Below are 22,755 nucleotides of genomic sequence, written 5' to 3'. Positions count from 1 at the left end.
GCAGGGAAGATAAGGGTGAGGAGGAGAGGAGAAAGTGCGACCGCCTTCGCTGAGAGCTCAAGACAAAGTGCGTGAGGTTGAGAGGTACCGGCTAGATATAGTCGGGCTCACCTCTACACATGGCTTGGGCTTTGGAACCAGTCTCCTGGAGAGGGGCTGGACTCTGTCTCAGTCTGGAGTTGCCCCTGGTGAGAGGCGGCGGGCTGGGGTGGGTATCCTAATATCCCCTCGGCTTGCTGCCGGTACGTTGGGGTTTTTCCCGGTGGACGAGAGGGTTTGTTCCCTGCGCCTTAGGGTCGGGGAACGGGTCCTGACTGTCATCTGCGCTTATGCGCCGAGTGGCAGTTCAGAGTACCCAGCCTTCTTAGAGTCCCTGGGGGGGGGGGGGGGGGGGGGGGTGCTGGAGGGTGCTCCACCTGGAGACTCTGTTGTCCTGCTGGGAGACTTCAATGCTCACGTGGGTAACGACAGCGAGACCTGGAGGGGCGTGATTGGGAGGAACGGCCTCCCTGATCTGAACCCGAGCGGTGCTCTGTTATTGGACTTCTGTGCTAATCACAGTTTGGCCATAACGGACACCCTGTTCGAACATAAGAGTGTCCATAAGTGCACGTGGCACCAGGATGCTCTAGGCCGTAGGTCGATGATCGATTTTGTAATCGTATCAGCAGACCTGCGACCATATGTTCTGGACACTCGGGTAAAGAGAGGGGCTGAGCTGTCAACTGATCACCACCTGGTGGTGAGTTGGATCAGGTGGCGGGGGAAGACGCTGGACAGACCTGGTGCACCTAAACGCGTAGTGAGGGTGTGCTGGGAACGTCTAGCAGAGGCCCCAGTCCACGAGATCTTCAACGCACACCTCCGGCAGAGCTTCAACAGCATTCCGAGGGAGACTGGGGACATTGAGTCCGAATGGACCATGTTCAGCGTCTCCATTGCCGAAGCTGCTGCATTGAGCTGCGGCCGCAAGGTGGTTGGTGCCTGCCGTGGTGGTAATCCCCGAACCAAATGGTGGACACCAGAGGTGAAGGGAGCCACCAGGCTGAAGAAGGAGTCCTATCGGGCTTGGTTAGCCTGTGGGACTCCGGAGGCAGCCGACAGGTATCGACAGGCCAAGCGGAATGCGGCTCGGGCAGTGGCTGAAGCAAAAACTCGGGTGTGGGAGGAGTTCGGAGAGGCCATGGAAAAAGACTTTCGGGCTGCCTCGAAGAGATTCTGGCAAACCGTCAGACGTCTCAGGAGGGGAAAGCGGTGCTCTACCTGCACTGTGTATAGTGCTGGCGGAGCGCTGCTGACGTCGACTGAGAAAATTGTCAGGCGGTGGAAGGAATACTTCGAGGACCTCCTTAATCCCACTGACACGTCTTCCGAGGAGGAAGCAGAGTCTGGGGATGAGGGGAATGACCCGCCAATTTCCGGGGGCGAGGTCACTGAGGCAGTTAAACAACTCCTTGGTGGCAGAGCCCCTGGTGTTGATGAGGTCCGCCCCGAGTTCCTGAAGGCTCTGGACGTTGTAGGGCTGTCCTGGTTGACACGCCTCTGCAATGTTGCGTGGAGATCAGGGGCAGTACCTGTGGACTGGCAGACCGGGGTGGTGGTCCCCATCTTCAAGAAAGGGGACCGGAGGGTGTGTTCCAACTACAGGGGGATCACACTCCTCAGCCTCCCTGGGAAAGTCTATGCCAGGGTGCTGGAAAGGAGAGTTCGTCCGTTAGTCGAACCTCGGATACAGGAGGAACAATGCGGTTTTCGTCCTGGTCGCGGAACACTGGACCAGCTCTTTATCCTCTCCAGGATACTTGAGGGTGCATGGGAGTTTGCCCAACCAGTCTACATGTGTTTTGTGGACTTGGAGAAGGCATTCGACCGTGTCCCTCGGGGTGTCCTGTGGGAGGTGTTGCGGGAATATGGGGTGTCTGGCCCATTGCTACGGGCCATTCGATCCCTATACAACCGTTGCAAGAGCTTGGTTTGCATTGCCGGCAATAAGTCGGACTCGTTCCCGGTGGGTGATGGGCTCCGCCAGGGCTGCCCTTTGTCTCCGGTTCTGTTCATAATTTTTATGGACAGGATTTCTAGGCGCAGCCAAGTGGCGGAGGGCTTTCGCTTTGGTGGCCTCAGAATCTCATCTCTGATTTTTGCAGATGATGTGGTTCTGTTGGCTTCATCGGGTGAGGGCCTCCAGCTCGCACTGAAGCGGTTCGCAGTCGAGTGTGAAGCAGCGGGAATGAGGATCAGCACCTCCAAATCTGAGGCCATGGTTCTCAGCCGGAAAAGGGTGGAGTGCCCACTCCGGGTCGGGGATGAGTTCCTGCCCCAAGTGGAGGAGTTCAAGTATCTCGGGGTCTTGTTCGCGAGTGATGGGAGAAGGGAGCCGGAGATCGACAGACGGATTGGGGCTGCAGCTGCAGTAATGCGGACGCTGCACCGGTCCGTCGTGGTGAAGAGGGAGCTGAGTGTAAAAGCGAAGCTCTCAATTTACCGGTCGATCTACGTCCCTACCCTCACCTATGGCCACGAGCTGTGGGTAGTGACCGAAAGAACGAGATCGCGGATACAAGCGGCAGAAATGAGCTTCCTCCGAAGGGTGGCTGGCCTCTCCCTTAGAGATAGGGTGAGAAGTTCGGCCATCCGGGAGGGGCTCAGAGTAGAGCAGCTGCTGCTCCACATCGAAAGGAGCCAGCTGAGGTGGTTCGGGCATCTGACAAGGATGCCCCCTGGGCGCCTCCTGAGTGAGGTGTTCCAGGCATGTCCCACCGGGAGGAGGCCCCGGGGCAGACCCAGGACACGCTGGAGAGATTATATCTCTCGGCTGGCCTGGGAACGCCTTGGTATTCCCCCGGATAAGCTGGAGGAGGTGGCTGGGGAGAGGGAGGTCTGGGCCTCTTTGCTTAGGCTGCTGCCCCCGCGACCCGGCCCCGGACAAAGCGGATGAAAATGGATGGATGGATGGATGGGATCACATGAATCCTTACCAGCCTCTGTTACGTCTGCTCTGTCAGTCCAGGAAGTCTTGAACTTGGGTAAGAGGACTGCAGCTGCAGCCAACTCTGGATCCTCCATCATCGCTCCAAAACGCTTTTGAAGGCCATTTTGCAGGGCTCTGATGAGTGGCACGCATGTCTTGCTTGATGTCTCCAGCCTGCTAAGTTTGGACAGTAGTTGTTGGATTACTGGCAGGAGCCATCCCATAAAGGAAGTGGACTCAGACTGAAGGATGTTTGAAGCTTTCACCAGTGGCTTCATGGTGGTACAGTACTCCCTTAGGAATGCAACTTCTGCAGGACTCAACCTGTAAGACACAACAACAAAACCCACCATGACTATAATAGGGATCTTCTGATTTAATATTAAGAGTCTGCTCACGTTTTTAACCATACATTAAGGAAAATTCACAAAATTTGAAACCATATTGGTAGGTGTCCAATTTTACTCACATTTTCACCTTGAACTCCTCACAAATGCTCCTGATGGCATCTTCCCCCTTCTCATCAATGATGCGTATTATCCTTTCAATGGCAAGGTAGGTTGAATTCTATCGTGTTGCATTGGGACGAATGATCTGTAGCTCACACTTGTCCTCTACCACTTCATTAGCCAAATGAGATCGGCCAGTTTTGTTCCAAATGGCCTGGCATTTTGCAAAGGTTGCACGGGAGAGCCTCTTGTAGGTGTCATTCATGCTCTCTGCTAGGGCAGCATCAGTTGTTGCCACAAGGTTTAGCAGGTGACATGCACATCGCTGATGAGGCGGAAGTTGATACTCCAAACCAGAGTCTTCATCAAGAATTGCACTTGCCTCATGGTAGTCAATATGGTCAGTCAGGTCAAGAGTTTCTGGGTCTGCGTCATCTTCAACTTCATCTGCATCATTTTGTGCCCCAAACATGTGGAAGGCCTTGACAAAGTTGGATCCACTATCAGTTGTGGTTCTTACAACTTTGCCTCTAATCTTGTATTGGCAATGGATATCATCAAGCGCACCAGCAAGCATGTCAAATGTGTGAGACCCTCTCAATCTTTTGCATGCTAGTGCTGCAGATCTTCTTTCCAGGGACTCTTCCTCTATCCAATGGCATGTGACTCCAAGGTAACTTTTCTGATGAGCTGACCAACAATCAGTAGTGGTAGCAACAAATTTGACTTTATCCAATGCTGCAACCAAAGTCATCTTCATGTGATCAGCAGCTTCACAGATTCTGGCACGGACAGTGGGTCTGGAGATGACTTTGGCTTGAGGTTGTAATGTGGTAACCAATTCTTTGAAAGATGGCTGTTCTACCACCGCAAATGGCTGTAGACCCTCACATATGAAATTGATGACAAGCTTGTCAACAGTTGCTTGTGGAACATGTTTGTTTGCAGTTCTCAACATCAGGTCTGGTAACTTGGCTTGCGTATTTGCTGAGAGCTTGTTTGGTGTGGCTGTGGTCTTTCGCTGTCGAGATGTTGATGCCACAGTGATATTGTACTGCTCAATCTTCGATGGATGTTTCCTCTGTAGAGATAAATATTATCATACGTCAGGTTCATACATTACTTCATAACATCACTGTGATTAACACTAAAGGAAAACACGTTTTTAAAACATTATTCAACTAGACTTGAGCTAATCTTTGATTGTTGAGCATAGTATAAAAGAGTGGTGAATTGGTCAAATTTTGCAGATATATTGCTGTATTTATTCACAAGTGTAAACCAATTTTGAACAATCATTGCAAAAAACATGAATTTCTGTATACATTCTAAGTTCTGTAATATGTATACTATCTGTAAAAAGAGTATCGACCAATGTATCAGTATCTAAATTTTTAACTCCTTTTTATCAGTATCACCCTAAAGTTTTCAGTATTAGTCAGGTCCTAAAAATACTAAGAGAGCAAAATATGTGTATCTAGCAAATCTAATTTAAGAAAAGGGATCACATACACAAAAATGCTGCCCATACAGCTAACAAATAAAAACAATCCACATTATGTTCTTTAAAAAAAGATATCATATTGGGAAACATATAACCCTACTGATTAAGAGCCATGTCACTATGATAGACCTATATCAGGCCAATGATACTGATCAACTGATCCATCAATCGGGCTCTGGTACATGTCAGCTGAGAGCTGGAAGATTAATTTGAGATGCAGCTCAGCACTGTGTTCAAGTTTTAGTTGTTTTTTTTTAAATATAGGGCAGCTGATTGTAGGCCTGTGAGTTTTAAATGACTACAAGTTTAATTTATTGTAATGACGGTGGTTATCCAAATAATAAGCTAAAACATTCCTACGAATTTAGCTCAATTATGCATGCACACACAAGCACATTAGCTAGCTCCGTCTTATTTTAATATCAGGCTAACCAATGGCGGTGACAATATCTTAGCCAAACTAGTAACCTTAACACACATGAAAAATAAGAAAGCAATATCATACACGTATAGTTGTAAAACCTCTTACCTCAATGTGTTTTTTTAGATTAGACGCTGAAGTCTTGTAAGCTGAAATGACTGTAGAGGTCAAACAAAGTTTGCACTGCATCTGGACGCTGTCTCCTTTTCTCCCTCTGTACACGAAAAATTCCTCCAGGTACGGCCACGGGCATGCGTCCTCCGTCTTTTCTACGTCGTTTTCATGGTTGACAGTGTTGTCCTCTGGCTTCTTTGTCTCCAAATCTTCCGTCTATAAAGTAGTTTATACTCCACCATTTAGCACCTCTAGACACCTGTGCCTGCTGCTGCAGCGGAGTTTATTCTTTGCTTACGTCTTAAATTGGCGCGGTCTCGATTGCACGGCGTTATTGGCTGCAAAAATGCAGACGAAAGGTTTGAATATTAAGTCAAATTGTGGGCGTACTCAGTAGTGACTTTTGATTTTATAAGTAGCGAAGTAGATTACATGGTGTAAGTTGTACTCAAGTATGAGTAAAATTACACACTTGAAAAATTACTCGTAAAAGTACAAGTACCCAAAAAATTTACTTAATTACAGTAACGTGAGTATTTGTAATTCGTTACTTCCACCCCTGGTCTTGATTATTAAATGTATCTGTCTGTACATATGCATATTTAGATTGTTAAAATACATTCACAAATGTATCATGATTTCACAAATATCTGTCCGTTATTTGAAAGATTGAACTGTTGAATTCAAATGTAATGCTATGGAAAAGTATATAACATGATCCCTATGAGCTTGTGTTACATCACATAAGTATTATTATCGTTGCTAGTTAGGTCGTTCGTGGCTCAAGAGTTGGCAGTTCGCCTTGTGATCCGAAGATTGCCGGTTCGCGCCCCGGCTCGGACACTCTCCGTCGTTGTGTCCGTGGTCAGGACTCTTCACCTACCGCCTACTAGTGATGGCCAAAGGGGCCGATGGTGCGATATGGCAGCCTCGCCTCTGTCCCAGGGCATGCAATCAATTGTTATTTAAATTAACTGTATATTTCTGTACATTTACGTATTATGATTCATATTGCCACATTCAGTGACCTTGTTTATAGGTAATTTCATTGTTTGATCACGTAAAAATGTTCCTAATTTAATGTCTAAAAGCACTTGGAAAAGGCAGAATCCCATGTCAAATTAGCGCAACAAACTCTATTTTCATTACTGAAAATGACCGTATTTTTATGGGACAGTTATTTTCTGTTATTTCATGGTCGTATTTTGGCGCCCCAGCTGCCGGAATATTACTGTTGTTTTAGGATGTTTTTTTTTTAACAGTGATAGGGTAGTTGAGTCTTTGCACTTTTGTTCCATGCTACGCACAAGACCTTTTGATGCAGGCAACTGCAAGCGACAAATAAAGGCATTCATTCATTCATCTCTGCTTAGCATTTTGTTACATTTCATGATGCTGGGGAAAACTGAGTGTCCCCATCTCCACTTCTTCCATTAAATAAATGGCAGATACCAGACACAAGAGTTTCCTCTGTTTAGGGTAAATCTAATTGGATGTGAATGGATTACTTTGTGCTATGCAGCCTTCCTTTGTGATATATTCTGATTTATACCGTTCTACTCACATACCGCAGAGGAGGTCACATATCTATGAAGCCAGTATCTGAGCAAAGTGAAGGCTATATTTAATCCTTCTGACAGGGATATTCCCATCTCCTTTTTGCTATATTTTATATTTTACGGCCTCATCTACATTGTCAGTGCTCAGGGATTTGCATAAACCAGCTTGCATAGGCAAGCAGTTGGAGGTCTAATGCATGATGTATTCTCTCACCTCTTTGGAAGGCTGTGATAAAACGTGCAACTGAAAATGGATAGGACAGGAAGGGAAAATGAAGAGGATATATTTGGGTGGCAGTGTGGTGCTGGGTTTCTCTCAGGAGAACGAAAAGCCATCAGTGGAGAATTTGAGAATGCACTGTTTTATGTCACATGAATATGCAGAACATTATGAGGTTCCCTATATCAGCATATTCCAGGAAGACAACTTTTCCCAAGGTAGATGATTTTGAGTCCGACACATTCTGGGGAATGACTTATTAGCTTTATGAGTGAAATTAAAAAGCACAGGTGAAGATGAGTAGCCACGAACCACAGAAATAGAAAAAACTGAGATTTACAGCAATCTTCAGCGTCACAGGAGCAGCAACAGACCAGCTGAGGCTTAACATTTGAATAAATCCAAGAAATGTGAATCCTATACCCCCCATAATGCAACAGCAGTCACTGCTTTTCTTTAGATGACTTTGCCAGATGTCTATTTAACGCTTGCTAAGAAGATACCACCCTCTCCCCCTAAATTTGGCTAAAAAGTGAAGGAAAATTGTTGCCTCCTCAACACCTCTGCAAACTCCTTTGACAATTTATGGATTAGAACTCGGAATCTTCTTGCTATTCAGCAGCAGTACTAACCATTGTGTCATCACTAGTATATGGGAACAGTATGTTTTGATTGTCCACGGGGCCATACAAATAATATCACCAGGCAACACACAATGAGAAGACCTACCATCCCAGGAGAGACAAGAGTTTTGTAGTTATGTAAGCACGTAAGTGGAACTCCCACATACATTTTCCCCAGAAATATTTATTAAATCACAGCATTTCTGTCTGTCTAACTAATTTAAAAAATTCTCAGCAGTAAGTGGGCATAATTTTATCCTCCAGTGCATTTGATCTGCCACTCATTTTTGAAAGTTCCAACTCCGAACCCAGTTTAAACTGATTTTAGCCCTGATGTTTATACAGTAGACCATTTTGACAACTGGTCAGCAGAAACTGGCTCAGTGGTTTACTGAACCGTTTTCTGAGGTTGAGTCGTTAATTCGGGCTCCATCATTCTTTATGATCAACATGCTTGATTTGGCTAAGAATTTACACCAAATGCCCTTCCTAATACAACACTCCCCATTTACCCTGGTTTAGGACTGGCACTAGGAGTTCACTGGCTTGTTGCCCTCCTCTTCTTGGGTTTATCAGAAGATGGATACACTGTAGTCATAAATGGATGGTTGGTGGTAAGAGGCTTGTCCAGAAAATTTCACCAAAAACTCAACATGGTGCTAAACTGGGTGACATCACTGTATTCATCTTTTATACACAGTGTATAATAGCAGTAGAACTTGTGCATTGTCAGAAACACTGGTGTTAAGGAAAGATATGCTGTTCAACATCATTACCTTTTAAAAGTCTAGAGACCTCAACTGTGGACTTGTAAGAAAAGTCCCCAAGTTCATATGTGAAAACTGATTGCTATTACACAGCTATAGCATTGCTTATACTACTCTATTAACGCCACTGTATAATTTAGTTCATCTTTATCAAACTATTAATCCTTAATTGGCAGAAAAGTATAACATAAAGAGAAACAGAAGTACGAGGATGCATTTTTAATTTGGTTCATTATCGATTTTATGTAAAAAAAAAACAAAACAAAAAAAACAAAAAACCTTTGTGCAGCAGAAGTAGGTTACCCCCTTTGTTTAGAGGCTACGGTGTCATCACGCGTCAGGACATGCACTCTGGCTTCTCTGAAATCACTTATATGTTAATTTACCTGCTCCACAGAAAATGTTGTCATAAGATCATTCTTCAGTATTATTCACAGTTTTAACTTTAACAATTGCTGTTTCATATCAGTTATACACAGATCTCTTTTTAAAGAAAAAAGGAAAGAAAGAGGAAAACAACAAAGATGGGATATTAGACCAAAGCTAATATCCCACAGCTTACCAGAGTCACACCGACCCCTCTGGATTAAAAACACTGGGGAGGTCTCTCCGAGCTCGGCTCTCCTGTTCTCGGCTCTCAGGCGGCAGATGCTGGGGTACGTCCTGCCGTCGCTGCCACACACCGGGCCGGAGGAGGCACACATGCACAGGCTGTGCAACCCTCCGGCTTTCCCCGGGCCTGAGTCGCACCGCAGCCCGTTACCGCAGGACAGGTGGCCGCTGCTGCGCTTCCCGCACGCTTCACCTTCCCCGGCCGCACACACCACGCAGCAGCCGCAGGCGTCCTTTACCTGGCGTGCGGTGGGGCAGGACACTGAGAGGTGGCACACACCTGTAGGCAGGTTTGTCTTTCTCTTAGCAGGCCTGTATGGACTGCAGAGAACACAAGCGTGAGGTCAGCGAGGCTCTTCATCGTGTGAAGAATCAGTTTGCAGCAGTCTCTGTGCTCTTAAAGAGGCTGCAGGTGTAATGCACCTAAACGGAGCTGGTCTTCTTACAGCCCCCAACACTGATGGCAGTGAGGTTCGAGTTGCAGCATGTTGCTCCTGGCTTCTACTTCGTATTGCTGCATGCTGTATCACATTAAAGGACAATGGAATGCAGCTGCAGCACGGTTCATGGTACATGTACGCGGCTTTTGTGTGAGAAAGCAAGGGTGGTGTAGGGCCTCCAATTAATGGAGATAAAAATGCATATGATGATAAATGGTTTTTGTCTTTAGTCTGTGGTGTATAATTAGAGTGCAGGATTTTAATACTGCAGCAAGCCAGAAGGCCGAACAGATCAGAACTCACAATTACAAGTAAATGCATCATTTAATCATTTGTTTTATCACTTGTCACACTTTCCATGTCAATGTGTGTATCCTGGGAATTTTTAACAGTGAACATTAAACTGCAGCATGTGGACGCTTTAAGGCTATAGTCCCCAAAATTTGTGTATTTTTTAAAAATGGATTTTTCTTAAGGTCCACATGAAAAACACACAAAAGTAATGACATGCACAGTCAAAAGCACGCCAGAGCAACAGGTGGTGTAACCCTAGTCACTGTCTACGTAAGTAATGTTTATTTATTGAGCGCTTTGCACAGACATAAAGTCAGAAAGCGGCGTACAACAAAGGTAAAAACTAGGAATAATCGCAAACACAGTTAATAGCAATACAAACAATGTTCAAATGAAATAACAACAATAAAAAATAAAAATAATAACCAGATAATAAAAAACAGATCAAGTAATGATAATAAAAGAATCTCAACAGAAGGCCAGAGTTCACAGAGTCAGTTGAATGTAGCAGGAGAAGTAGACTGATCCAAAGTCCCGGTGCCACAGACCTGTTTACCCCTAGTCTTTAAAATTTGTATGAGGAACAACTAATAGATTTTGAGCCCGTGAACAAAGGCTGCGGACAGCAGTGTATTAAACAAGCTTTTGAAATAAGCAGTCTGGATTGTGTCCATTTAGTGCTCTGTGTGTAAGTATGAGAATTTTAAAACAAATTCTGAGGTCAGTTGGAAGCCAGTGTAAAAATATTTAATAGGATTAATGTGAGCTTGAACACTAGAACATGTAAGAAGTCTGCATTTTCCACTTTCATTTTGAAAAATATCTCTGTCCACATAAAAACACAGAAAATTGAAACAAGAAGTCAAGAGCAACAGGTATCCGGTTGTTCAGTGATGACGCGACGAATCCTACTTCCGGGTCTAAAGTAGTCTGTGTTTAATATGGCATTTGTTTTGTTAACATGTTTAATGTTATGTATTTTCTTCTATTTGATCTCAAAAAGCTCCTAAAACAGTCAGTGATCCCTATTGACCTCCCTCGGCTTTTATTACTACTAATCACTTATTTAAGCTCAGTATTTAAAACCTTACGATGTAACTACAGCCCAGCCCATGCAGCAGTATATGAATGACTAACCTCATATGTGGATGGATTATCTCAGTTGTTCTCCTGGCTGAAGTTTGGTCCTTTTACAGCATCCTGCCATGCGATTACATTTGTTCCTGACCACCGAGAACACTCACGTTAACTTTTATCGAGTGGGAAAAAAAGTTAGCTTGTTTATATTATGCTAACATAGCTGTGTCGCTATGTGCTATGTGTAGCACATCATTATATACCAGCTAGCCCAACTTCAGTAACCCTACAAACGTCACTGCTGTTTAGTTTTCTGTCTTCATTTATGCTGGAAGTGATAACAGAGCTGTACGTTTTAATTTGTTTCCAAAAACCCCGCAGTCAGGACATGCATGCTATATTGTATTTAGATAGAAGCTAGCGAGCTAACTCCCTGCTAACTTCTAACTCCGTTAAATGTCATAAATTCCATTTTCATGGATGCCTGGATGTTAAACTCAATTGTTACACCTGGTAGAGCAGAACGCTGATCATTTTATTAAAGATGAAAGACTTTAGACAGTTTTTCAACTCTCAGTAATGCCATAGTGATCGTTTGATATATGGACCAGCAGCGGAGTTTAGACCCAGACACGGCTAGTGACGTCAGACTGAACAATCGGATAGGTACAGGTATAACTTTCATCCATCCATTCTCTTCTATTTAGCCTTATCAGGCTTGTGGGGAGGACTGGAGCCTACCCCAGCTGCCACTGGGCTAGAGGTGGGGCACACCCTAAACAGATCACCAGTCTGATGCAGGGTCAGCACAGAGAGACAGAAACAGACAACCATTCACACTCACATTCACACCTATAGGCATATTAGAGTTACCAATAAACCTAACCCCACATGTCTTAAGACTGTGGGAGGAAGCCAGAACCCAAGTGGTTCCATTTTGAAGCCTGAAGATGAACATTTTTGCCATCCCCATCTTGGTGTTATGAAACTGAATGAGAGGTGGAGGGAGAGTTTATGATTATGATTATGAGTTTGATTATGAGACTGCATGCTCATTGCTTACCGTCTTATGAGTGACAAGTCGGTAGGCCATCAGTATATCCTGGGTAATCCTTCTTTCTGACACTTTAGATGAACAAAATTTACAAAATGGGCTTAAAGCTTTAAATAACATTCCCTGCACTGAGCAACTGAGACCATAAGTGAGGAGCAAAGTGTTTATAGAGGTTAGAGAACCATTTTCCCATGTGCGTGCAACTACAGATAACGCCCCCTGCTGGCCTTTAAAAAGAATGCAGGTTTAAGACACATATTAGATTAGATTAGATAAAACTTTATTAATCCCTTGGGTGGGTTCCTCCAGGAAATTCAGTTTACACTAGCACAGCACCAACAGAAGTTCCATGTTACAGAGTTGGACTACCAAAAAATAAAATAGGGATAAATAGGATAAATAGGAATATCTGTAAAATATACCCATTGATGAGATGTAGACAGCCCAAGTCTATTGCACATTTCAACTATTGTAAATATATTGCACAGTGATTGTTGCACAGTCAAATATAAAAAAATATTGCACAGTGAAAAGCACTACAGTTTAGTTGTTCTCTCCCTCCTTTGTCCCCTCCCTTTCCCCTCCAGTGAGGAGTTAAACAGTAGACTTTGGAAGAAGCAACGCATGCTGAGCAGACTCCTCTGGCTGTTTATGACCATATGCAGTGGATGCCCAGTGTTGTCCATAATGTCCAGCAGTTTCTTTAATGTCCTCTTCTCTGCCACTGCCACCAGTGTCCAGCTTCATGCCGACCACAGAGCTAACCTTCCTGCTAGATTTTACATGTACATATAAAGTGTCGCAAAGCATAATTTAATTTCATGTATGAGACTAATTTAGTTACATTCTGACTGTTAAAGCATCTGTCCCAAGCCAAGCATCAGTCTTTGAATAAATATGAAACTGTTTTTCATGGCTTGAGGGTAGCCCAAGGATAAAGCATTAACAGCCCCAAACAAGAGGCAAAGTACTTGAGGTAGGTTCTCAAGGCCCTCCATTAAATACCTCCTTCAAAAAGAATGTTAGTAGACTCTGGTTTGAGGTGGAGAGGATTTGAAGAAATGGGCACTGCTTCATCAGAGACAGTCAGCACTCCCAACAGACTTTCCTCACTCGCACAATCCTGTTTTAAAGCAAAAAAAAAAAAAAAGATTAGTTATTAGAAAACTGTTCCCTTTTTGAATAAAAAAAAACTCCTCCCTGTCTTTACACCAGGTGGAAATCCTGAAGTGCTTTATAAAAATTAAAAGAAAAAGAAAGAGAAAGAGTATACAATCAGCATTAATCTCTCAATTTAAGTCTTGGTAAAATCTCCATATCAAAAGGAAATTTTTCCCACTACTATGTGGGTTCCCTTAAGATGCATCTATAAAAAAGGTTATTATCACAGTGAGGTTTTACAGTACAAGGCTGCACATTCTTGTCACATCTGATCTGAACTGAATACTGGACAAACAGAGTACGCCATTATTAAAAACATTCAAAAGTCATTAAACAAGTATTTATAAAGACAATAAAAATAACACCATATCTGGCAGTACAGACAACACTTACTGACTGGAGAAGGAAAAATCCCTGTTTTTTTAACTATCTATCTAGCTCAGTAAGATGGCCATGAACGTCTGCATGCGCAGTGAATACCTCAGGCAGCAGAAACCCAAGAAAGAGAAGGAACCATCATGGAGGGACAGGCCCCTGCATGGTATGTACCACCGGCAGATAGATGAAGTGGCTGACATCCAGAAATCCTACCAGTCCAAAGCTGGACTGAAAGACAGCACAGAGGCACTAATCATGGCAGCACAGTAACAACACCAGTGCACTTACAACCCCAGCAGGTTCCCTGCCCACAAAAAACTACTTCCGTTTGCATAACTCATTGTCTTTATGCTTTTAATATTTTGTTCTCAAGCACTTTGTGTTATTTATGTTAAAAGGTATGGTACAAAGAAAATGTTTACTTTTACTTACTTTATTTACTTAACCAAACTGACGTAGACCTGCAAACACTAGGCAATCAGAACATGCACTTTTTGTTTTAATTAAACTGTTCTACTGAGTCTTGGAAGTCAGGGAACAAAGAAAATAATCATACTCCATCACACAAAACAAAAAACTATTCAAATTTTATCTCAAAAGCTATATTTTGGCCTTTTCCAAAATATGGTTAGAGTAGAGCTAGGGTGACTTAATCTGTGATGACTTCTTAAACATTTTTCCAATTTTTTGCAATTATTCATATCTAACTTGTTAATAATAATAACAAAAATAATTTCAGAGTTAACATGTTATAGCAAAACAGCACTGAGCATAGCTTTATAACTAATCAGTTATGATTTTATCTTGCACAAACTTGACTTGAGCTCAAAGACAGGCTGTCCAATTTTTTTTCTTTTAAATAAATAACGCTGTTCAATCTTTTGTTCACACTTGCGCTTGATATTCAAGTCGGCTTCTTTCAAACGATGCAGGTTTCATTCTAATTTGCTTTGACCATGATGTTCTTTCTTTGGGTTTTTCGGCCTCATAATTAACTGTCTGCTCTTGTTGTGACTGAGAGAATAGCTCTGTATCCATCAGAGGCTCCGTATTTCTCTCACTTAAATTACACTTGTTGGAGGACCAGTGCCTCCGAAGGTAGAACCTATTTGACACTGTTCCTTAAAACTAGTTAAATGTTAACTCTAGGTGACACACCCATGTCATGTGGAAGGGCTTCTCAGAACAATCCCAAGTGCCCTTTGATGCACTCATAGCATGATAATGTAGAATGGACACCAAGCTCGAAACCTCTTTGTCCGGTTCATGTTGTGGTTCTTGGTCCTTTTGAACCTGCATTTTGTGTTTCTTGTGTTTTTTATGACCTTTTGTGTTATGGTTTATTATTCTTAGTGGGAATCCTGAGTTTATTCAATGTTAACCTATGTACCTTTATTCTCCCCTCATGTCTTTGTGTTTAGGTGTGTTAGTCCTTGTGCCTTATCTCCATTTTCTGTGCCCATGTTCCCTTCCTTGTGTGTGTCATTCCATGTTTCTATGTTTATCTCCTTAGACCTTCTTGTTTTCCCGAGCATTTGTGTCCTCCCAGTCTGTTGGGGAGTAACAGAATACATGTACCGGCGTTACGTATTTAAAATACAAAATATGAGTAACTATATTCCGTTACAGTTACCGTTTAAAAAGGTGGTATTCAGAATACAGTTACTTTGTTGAAATAAATGGATTACACAGTGGTCTTATCCTGTTTCATATGTTAGGCTGTCCCCTCTCTATTTTTGGTAATTCCAGACCGATGGAAACTCAAACAAAACACGCATTAAGAGGCTCTAATGCCTGTGTCTCAATCTTGCGGCTCATGTCACCTCTACTTGCGGCCCGCATGAAGAAATATTATTAAAAATTATTATTCAAAAAATGATTTAATATGAAGGCAATAGGCAGAGTGTTACAGGCATAACCCTAAAGTATGTAGCCTCATGGGCAGTGTAGTCCATGCTGCAGGGAGAATGGACTGCCATACCCGTCATGTATCTGTGAGCGCCAGGGAGGGAGAAAAAGAACAGTCGAAAATTAAGAGTTGTCACCAACCAGAAACGGTAGATGGAAACATGTAAATATAATAATAACCACTGCAGCCAAAAAGAGTGCCTGACGAGCCCAGTTGTAAGTAAGCTATTAAGACTCGACTGCACACTGTGTTCGTGTTTTCCTCCAATACAATACGTTCTGTTGGAGCAGCCTTTCAACACCTCTCTCTGTCTCTCGTTCGCAAAGTTGACCCAGACAACAAAGTAAACCTAGTTTTCGGTTATGAGCCCGACACGGTACCCAACGTATTAGCCAGAGGGCCCTTTACTATGGTTAGGAGCCGCGGACCTGTTTTATATATATTATTATTATATTTTATATTTGTATTATATATCTTTGTTGATCTAGAAAAAGCATATTATAGGGTGCTAAGAGAGGAACTTTGGTGCTGCATAGGAAGATCAGGGGTGGCAGAGTAGTATGTGAGGGTGGTGGCAGACATGTATGAGCACAGGTAGACAGTTGTTGTCATGGTCCTGGGTCGGTGACCCAGCGCTTTTAGTTTGTTATCATTTTCTAGATGATTGTTTAGGTTCTGTGTTATATTCGGTCTGCCTCTGAGTCTGCGTCTGTATCTGTCTGTCTATGGTGTCACCCCATCTGTTTGTGAATCTGTCTGTTTAGTTCAATGTCTTGTCTGGTTCCATGTGTCTGAGTTTCCTGTTTTATTGTGAAGGTCCGTGTCGTATGTGAGTGTGATCAGTTTACGTTTCCCCTGTCCCGTCAGCCCAGATTCCTCCCAGCTGTGTTGCCCTCTTGTCTCTCATCCCCTGATTACTGGTGTGTGTATTTAAGCCCTGTGTGTTTTCCTGCCTGTTGCCGGTTCATCTGTGTAACTCCGTGTCAGTCTGTGTTCCTCGGTGTCAGTCTGTGTTCCTCGGTGTCCTGCTCGTCTCTCTGCCTCGCTTCCCTTTTTGTTTCATCTCAGGTTTGTCATTTAGCTTTCCCAGTTCAGGTCTTTAGTTTTGTCTTCCCTCTTGCCTGTTTTGCCTTCTCACCACTGTGTAAATAAACTCACCGGCATCTCATCCACTGCCTGCATCTTGGGTCCTTCTTCTAACTCCACACGGCTCGCCTCGGCAGCCGGGACAGTACGAACCGGCCACTATCGACCCAGCAGCATTCAACCCGCCCAAGGAGCTCCGGGAGGACATTGTTTACTCCGTGGACAAATTAATTAACGCGTGGCTGGAGCACGAGGGGAGAGAATTTCGCCAAGCCGTGGCTAATCGGCTACAGCGCTTGGTTTCTGGTCTCCCCTGGCTGCTCAGCTCACTTCACCCGCTCGCACAGAATTTCATTCTGAACGGACTCCGTCTTCACCCCCCGGCTGCTACCACCCACCCTGCAACTCATGCTTCACTGCCCGGTCCGACAGAGGATGTTCTGCCCGGCCCGTCAACCCAGCCTTCAAGGGGGAAACGGCGCTCACGCTGCCGACGCTCCTCGCCACAGTCGGACCTGGGGATTTCCGAGCGGCCAGCTGTGGTGAGTGGACAGGACAGTATTGTTGGTCTGAACTGTGGGACCGTTTACTCAGGGGTGATGTTCTGTACGGCACAGGACAAAAACTGTTTATCGCCTGAAGCTCAGTTAGCCGCCCGGCCAGAAGCTCAGTTAGCCGCCCGGCCAGAAGCTCAGTTAGCCGCCCGGCCAGAAGCCCAGTCGCCACCTCCGCCACATTCAGCCTCACAATCCAGAGCTCAATTACAGTCACAGCCGGACTTATTACAAACCATGTTACAATCCATAGCCCGGTCTGTAGCTCAGTTGGCAGAAGAATCATCAGCTTTATCCTCCGTTCAGTCTCCAACTTCACCACCGTTGTCATCACAACCATTATGTCAGTCACCTTCAGTTCAGCCTCCTGTTCAGCAGCCACCAGCCCTGCATCCTGTGTCAGTTGCTTCACCTGTAAAACAATATAAGTCAATTCTACCCGAAAGACACTATTCCTCGCCCATCCATTCCAAGCAGAGAGACAAATCTAATAATAATGTCAACATTCCTCAAAGGCTGGCCAGTTCTGAGACTGAGATGCACTCCAGGGCCTCCCCAGAGGCTGGGTTTCAGCCCCCATCAGACTCTGGACCCCTGGAGTTTAAGAAGCCAGCTGAGGACTGCACCCGGCTGTCGCTGCCTGAGCAGGGTCAATGCTCTGCGCAGCTGCAGGCCGCTATGTGTTTGCCAGAGGCCCGCGTGCCTGCTGGTCCTGTTCTGTCCCTGCCAGAGGCCCGCGTGCCTGCTGGTCCTGTTCTGTCCCTGCCAGAGGCCCGTGTGCCTGCTGGTCCTGTTGCGTTCCTGCCAGAGGCCCGTGTGCCTGCTGGTCCTGTTGCGTTCCTGCCAGAGGTCTCCGCACCTGCTGGTTCTGTTCTGTGTGTGCCAGGGGCTCCAGTGCCCACTGGTTCTGAGACTGTTTTTGCTGGGGGGCCCGAGGAGCCCGTCCAGCGTCCTGCCTCGTCAGCTGGGGGGCCCGAGGAGCCCGTCCAGCCTCCTGCCTCGTCAGCTGGGGGGCCCGAGGAGCCCGTCCAGCCATCATCTGCAGTCTCATCACCCTCGCCTGCTGCAGTCTCATCACCCTCGCCTGCTGCAGTCTAATCACCCTCGCCTGCTGCGGCCTCTGAGTCTTCAGCCTCGCCTGGTCCGGTTTCAGCATCTGCTTCAGCATCGCCTGGTCCAGCCACTGCTTCATCCTCGTCTGGTCCGGCTCCAGCATCCTCATCAGCTGCTTCGCCTGGTCCGGCTCCAGCATCCTCATCAGCTGCTTCGCCTGGTCCGGCCTCCGCTTCTGCATCCTCATCAGCTGCTTCGCCTGGTCCGGCCTCCGCTTCAGCATCCTCATCAGCTGCTTCGCCTGGTCCGGCCTCCGCTTCTGCATCCTCATCAGCTGCTTCGCCTGGTCCGGCCTCCGCTTCTGCATCCTCATCAGCTGCTTCGCCTGGTCCGGCCTACGCTTCTGCATCCTCATCAGCTGCTTCGCCTGGTCCGGCCTCTGCTTCTGCATCCTCATCAGCTGCTTCGCCTGGTCCAGCCTCCGCTTCTGCTTCAGCCTCTTCGCCTGGTCCAGCCTCCGCTTCTGTTTCAGCCTCTTCGCCTGGTCCAGCCTCCGCTTCTGCTTCAGCCTCTTCGCCTGGTCCAGCCTCCGCTTCTGCTTCAGCCTCTTCGCCTGGTCCAGCCTCCGCTTCTGCTTCATCATCCTCGTCTGATCCAGCCTCCGCATCCTCATCATCCTCATCAGCGTCGCCTGGTCCAACTTCAGCTTCAGCATCAGCATCGCCTGGTCCAGCTTCTGCTTCAGCGTCCTCATCAGCTTCGTCTGGTCCAGCCTCCACTTCGCCTGGGGCTGCAGGGGCCACGCAGCCTTCAGGTCCCCTACTACCACCTCCACATCGTCGGTCATCTGCCGGGCCGCTTGTTGGGCATCTCCGCCACCGTGGACACCCTCCTGAACGCCCTCCTGAACGCCCTCCTGAACGCCGCCACTGCCTTCCGCGTGGCCAGCCTCCGGACTTGTTTCCACGCCGCTGTTGCCGTCCGCACGGTCGGCCCCCAGGACTGTTTCCACGCCGCTGTTGCCGTCCGCTCGGTTGGCCCCCAGGACTGTTTCCACACCGCTGTTGCCGTCCGCACGGTCGGCCCCCGGAACTGTTTCCACGCCGCTGTTGCCGTCCGCACGGTCGGCCCCCGGAACTGTTTCCACGCCGCTGTTGCCGTCCGCACGGTCGGCCCCCGGAACTGTTTCCACGCCGCTGTTGCCGTCCGCACGGTCGGCCCCGGAACTGTTTCCACGCCGCTGTTGCCGTCTACACGGTCGGCCCCCAGAACTGTTTCCGCGCCACTGCCTACTGGCCGGCATCCGGACCTGCCCCGCTGCCATTCGCATGGTCGGTCTCCTGAACTTGGCCATCTGGGCCTTTTTGGACTCTGTCCCTCCGTCCTGGGCCCCCTCCGCCTGCCCTGGTCGGGTCCTTTTCTGTTTTGTTTTGGTCTGTTTTTGTGTTTCTGCTGGGCTGTCTGGGGCCAGCCCTTGAGGGGGGGGGGTACTGTCATGGTCCTGGGTCGGTGACCCAGCGCTTTTAGTTTGTTATCATTTTCTAGATGATTGTTTAGGTTCTGTGTTATATTCGGTCTGCCTCTGAGTCTGCGTCTGTATCTGTCTGTCTATGGTGTCACCCCATCTGTTTGTGAATCTGTCTGTTTAGTTCAATGTCTTGTCTGGTTCCATGTGTCTGAGTTTCCTGTTTTATTGTGAAGGTCCGTGTCGTATGTGAGTGTGATCAGTTTACGTTTCCCCTGTCCCGTCAGCCCAGATTCCTCCCAGCTGTGTTGCCCTCTTGTCTCTCATCCCCTGATTACTGGTGTGTGTATTTAAGCCCTGTGTGTTTTCCTGCCTGTTGCCGGTTCGTCTGTGTAACTCCGTGTCAGTCTGTGTTCCTCGGTGTCCTGCTCGTCTCTCTGCCTTGCTTCCCTTTTTGTTTCATCTCAGGTTTGTCATTTAGCTTTCCCAGTTCAGGTCTTTAGCTTTGTCTTTCCTCTTGCCTGTTTTGCCTTCTCACCACTGTGTAAATAAACTCACCGGCATCTCATCCACTGCCTGCATCTTGGGTCCTTCTTCTAACTCCACACGGCTCGCCTCGGCAGCCGTGACAGTTGTGAGGTATGTGGTATGGTATGTGACAGATGGATTCAAGGCACAGGTAGTATGGCACTAGGGATGGACTCTGAACTCCATGGACTATGATGTTTGCAGATGACATTGTGATCTGTGTAGTGATAGGAGAGAGCCTGGAGAGGTGAAGGTATGCAGTGGAAAGAAGTGGAATGAACAGAGGAAAAGGTGAACATGCAGGAAAATAGTGTTGGTAGGCGAGTTTAATGGCATGAACAATCCAAAGCAACATACAGTGTCCATGAGAGGTGAGGAAGAGAGTGCAAGCAAGGTAGAGTGGGTGCAAATAAACATCAGTGATGATTTGTGACAGAAAGACAGCAGCTATTTTGTATAATGTGGAGATAGTAGCACTAACCTAAAGGCAGGAGATGGAGCGGGAGGTGCCAGAGCTAAAGATGACGAGATTTTTCCTAGGAGTGACCAGAATGGAGAGTATTAGAAATGAATATATCAGAGGGTGTCATGATTCTGGGTCATTTGGTCCAGCATTTTGAGTTTAGTTTTATTTGTGAGTTTCATATTATAAAGATGGTTTAATTTCAAGTTTTACAGTTTCCTTGTCTTTGCAGTTTATAGTTTGTTCTCTATTAGGTTCCCTTTGCGTCCTAGAGTCCCCCACTCATTATGCCTTGTCTCGCTTTTCAGTTTACGTGCTCTTCTCCTTGTGTTTTGTTTCATGTCTCCCCTGTCTGTCCTCCTCTCTCTCTCTCTCTCTCTCTCTCTCTCTCTCTCTCTCTCTCTCTCTCTCTCTCTCTCTCTCTCTCAAAACAATGTAATTGTTTTTGTCCCCTGTTCCTGTTCCTATTTCTGTTTCTTCCCTGGTCTGTGCGTTTCCTTTTTTATTTTGATAGTCTCTTGTACCCATGTACAGTTTTGCTTCCTCTTGTGCCATTAGGTCTATTCTTCCCAGCTGTGTTCCCCATGTGTTTTCGCTTCCTTCCTCAGACCTCTGTGTAAGTGTTTGAATTTTCTGTCAGTCGTTGTCAGGTCATTTGTTTACCATGTATCATGTTCCAGGTATTCATGTTTCTCAACTCCAGGTTTTCATGGTTTTAGTTTACCCAGTCTAGGTTACTGTTTAGTTTAGTTTCGGTCCGCCTTTGTCTTGTATTTTTTCACCGGCCTTATTAAACAGCTAGCTTTCTGTTAAAACCAGGTTTTGCTTTACGTGTCTGCTTTTTTTGGTCTACAACACTAACTCCAATCAGTCTGCAAGATCAGACTCTAAGAGAAGGAGAGCTCAGGTTGAGCAGTTTGGAGACAGAGGCAAGGCTGAGATGGTTTGGAATTCATACATGCACTGGAGCGATCGACCTCACACAATACCAGCAGAAACAAATTTTCTCCATCCCATTTTTTGCCTCGGGTGCTTTTCAACATTTTTCAGACTGTTTTCTTTTCACAGCCTTAAAAAGTGGAGTTCACAGCAAAATGGCTGAAGAGTGGAGAAACTTCCACAATTTTTGATTTTAAGAATGAACACAGCAACCTTTTATAAGGAATCGAGACATTATATATTTACACAGGAATAATCCTCAAAATTTGTTATTTTTTCTTCGGTCTTGGACGTTTTATGTGATGAGCATGTTGGTCCCAGGGACAGAATTAATAATTTAAATAAGCACGAATGAGCTATTGTGAATCCTATAGATTATTTGTAACAGTTAACGTACGTTTAATGTTTAATGTTGTATGTTTAATGTAGAGCTATTGTTTTTAATTGTATTGTTTTCTTGTTTATGGGTCTTTTTTGTCTTTCATGTTCATGAAAGAGTAGCAACTCTATTGCAGGAGCTAATGCAGCTCTTAATAAACTAAACTAAACTAAACGAATCATTTATGGACGTCAGAGACAGAAGTCTTAAAAGCGGCTCATTTTTTTATTTTAATGATTTGATTTGTTCTAATATCATGAAGGAGGTCTTTGTTTTTGTTCGGACAGTGCATTTACATTAATAAACTTTAAAAACAAACAAACTAATTATTATTGGTTTTATTGATGTGTGTGTTTGTTTTCAAAACAAAGAGAAGTAGAAGGCAGACATTTAACACAAATGAGATTTATTCTTTATACAGTGTAATTTGTGTTAATCCACTACTTCTTTTTTTTTTTTTTTGCCTGTCCCATTTGGTTCTTTAGCCGTCAGAATTGTTGTCTGAGGACCAACAAGGATACCCAATGGATTTACTTTGCCAAATGGATCATCACGGCCTTGCCGTATTGGTCCATTTGATCAACCTTTGTTGTTATTATTTATTTTATTTTGTTTTCAGTTTTCAGACGGGACAGACATGACTGAGGGATAGGAAAGGGAGAAAGAAAGATGAAGGGAAAGAAAAACAGAAGGGAAGACAGACAGTGAGAAAGGGCACTTAAAAAGAGAAAGAAG

At 45.5% G+C, this 22,755-nt stretch overlaps 1 pseudogene across 1 annotated transcript in view; it reads right to left on the bottom strand.

Annotated features, from left to right (window-relative positions):
- The window catches only part of LOC308403913 (serine protease HTRA1-like), a 33,552-nt pseudogene extending 23,951 nt beyond the window's left edge, over window positions 1-9,601 (bottom strand). Inside the window, exon 1 of the transcript in view lies at window positions 9,191-9,601. The product of the transcript in view is annotated as a serine protease HTRA1-like (transcript). The remainder of the gene's footprint in view (window positions 1-9,190) is intronic.
- Between the last annotated feature and the right edge of the window lie 13,154 nt (window positions 9,602-22,755).

This window comes from Rhamphochromis sp. 'chilingali' (assembly GCF_963969265.1).
Source record: "Rhamphochromis sp. 'chilingali' genome assembly, chromosome: 10".
NCBI lineage: Eukaryota > Metazoa > Chordata > Actinopteri > Cichliformes > Cichlidae > Rhamphochromis > Rhamphochromis sp. 'chilingali'.
This window is presented reverse-complemented; position numbering and strand designations above follow the sequence as displayed.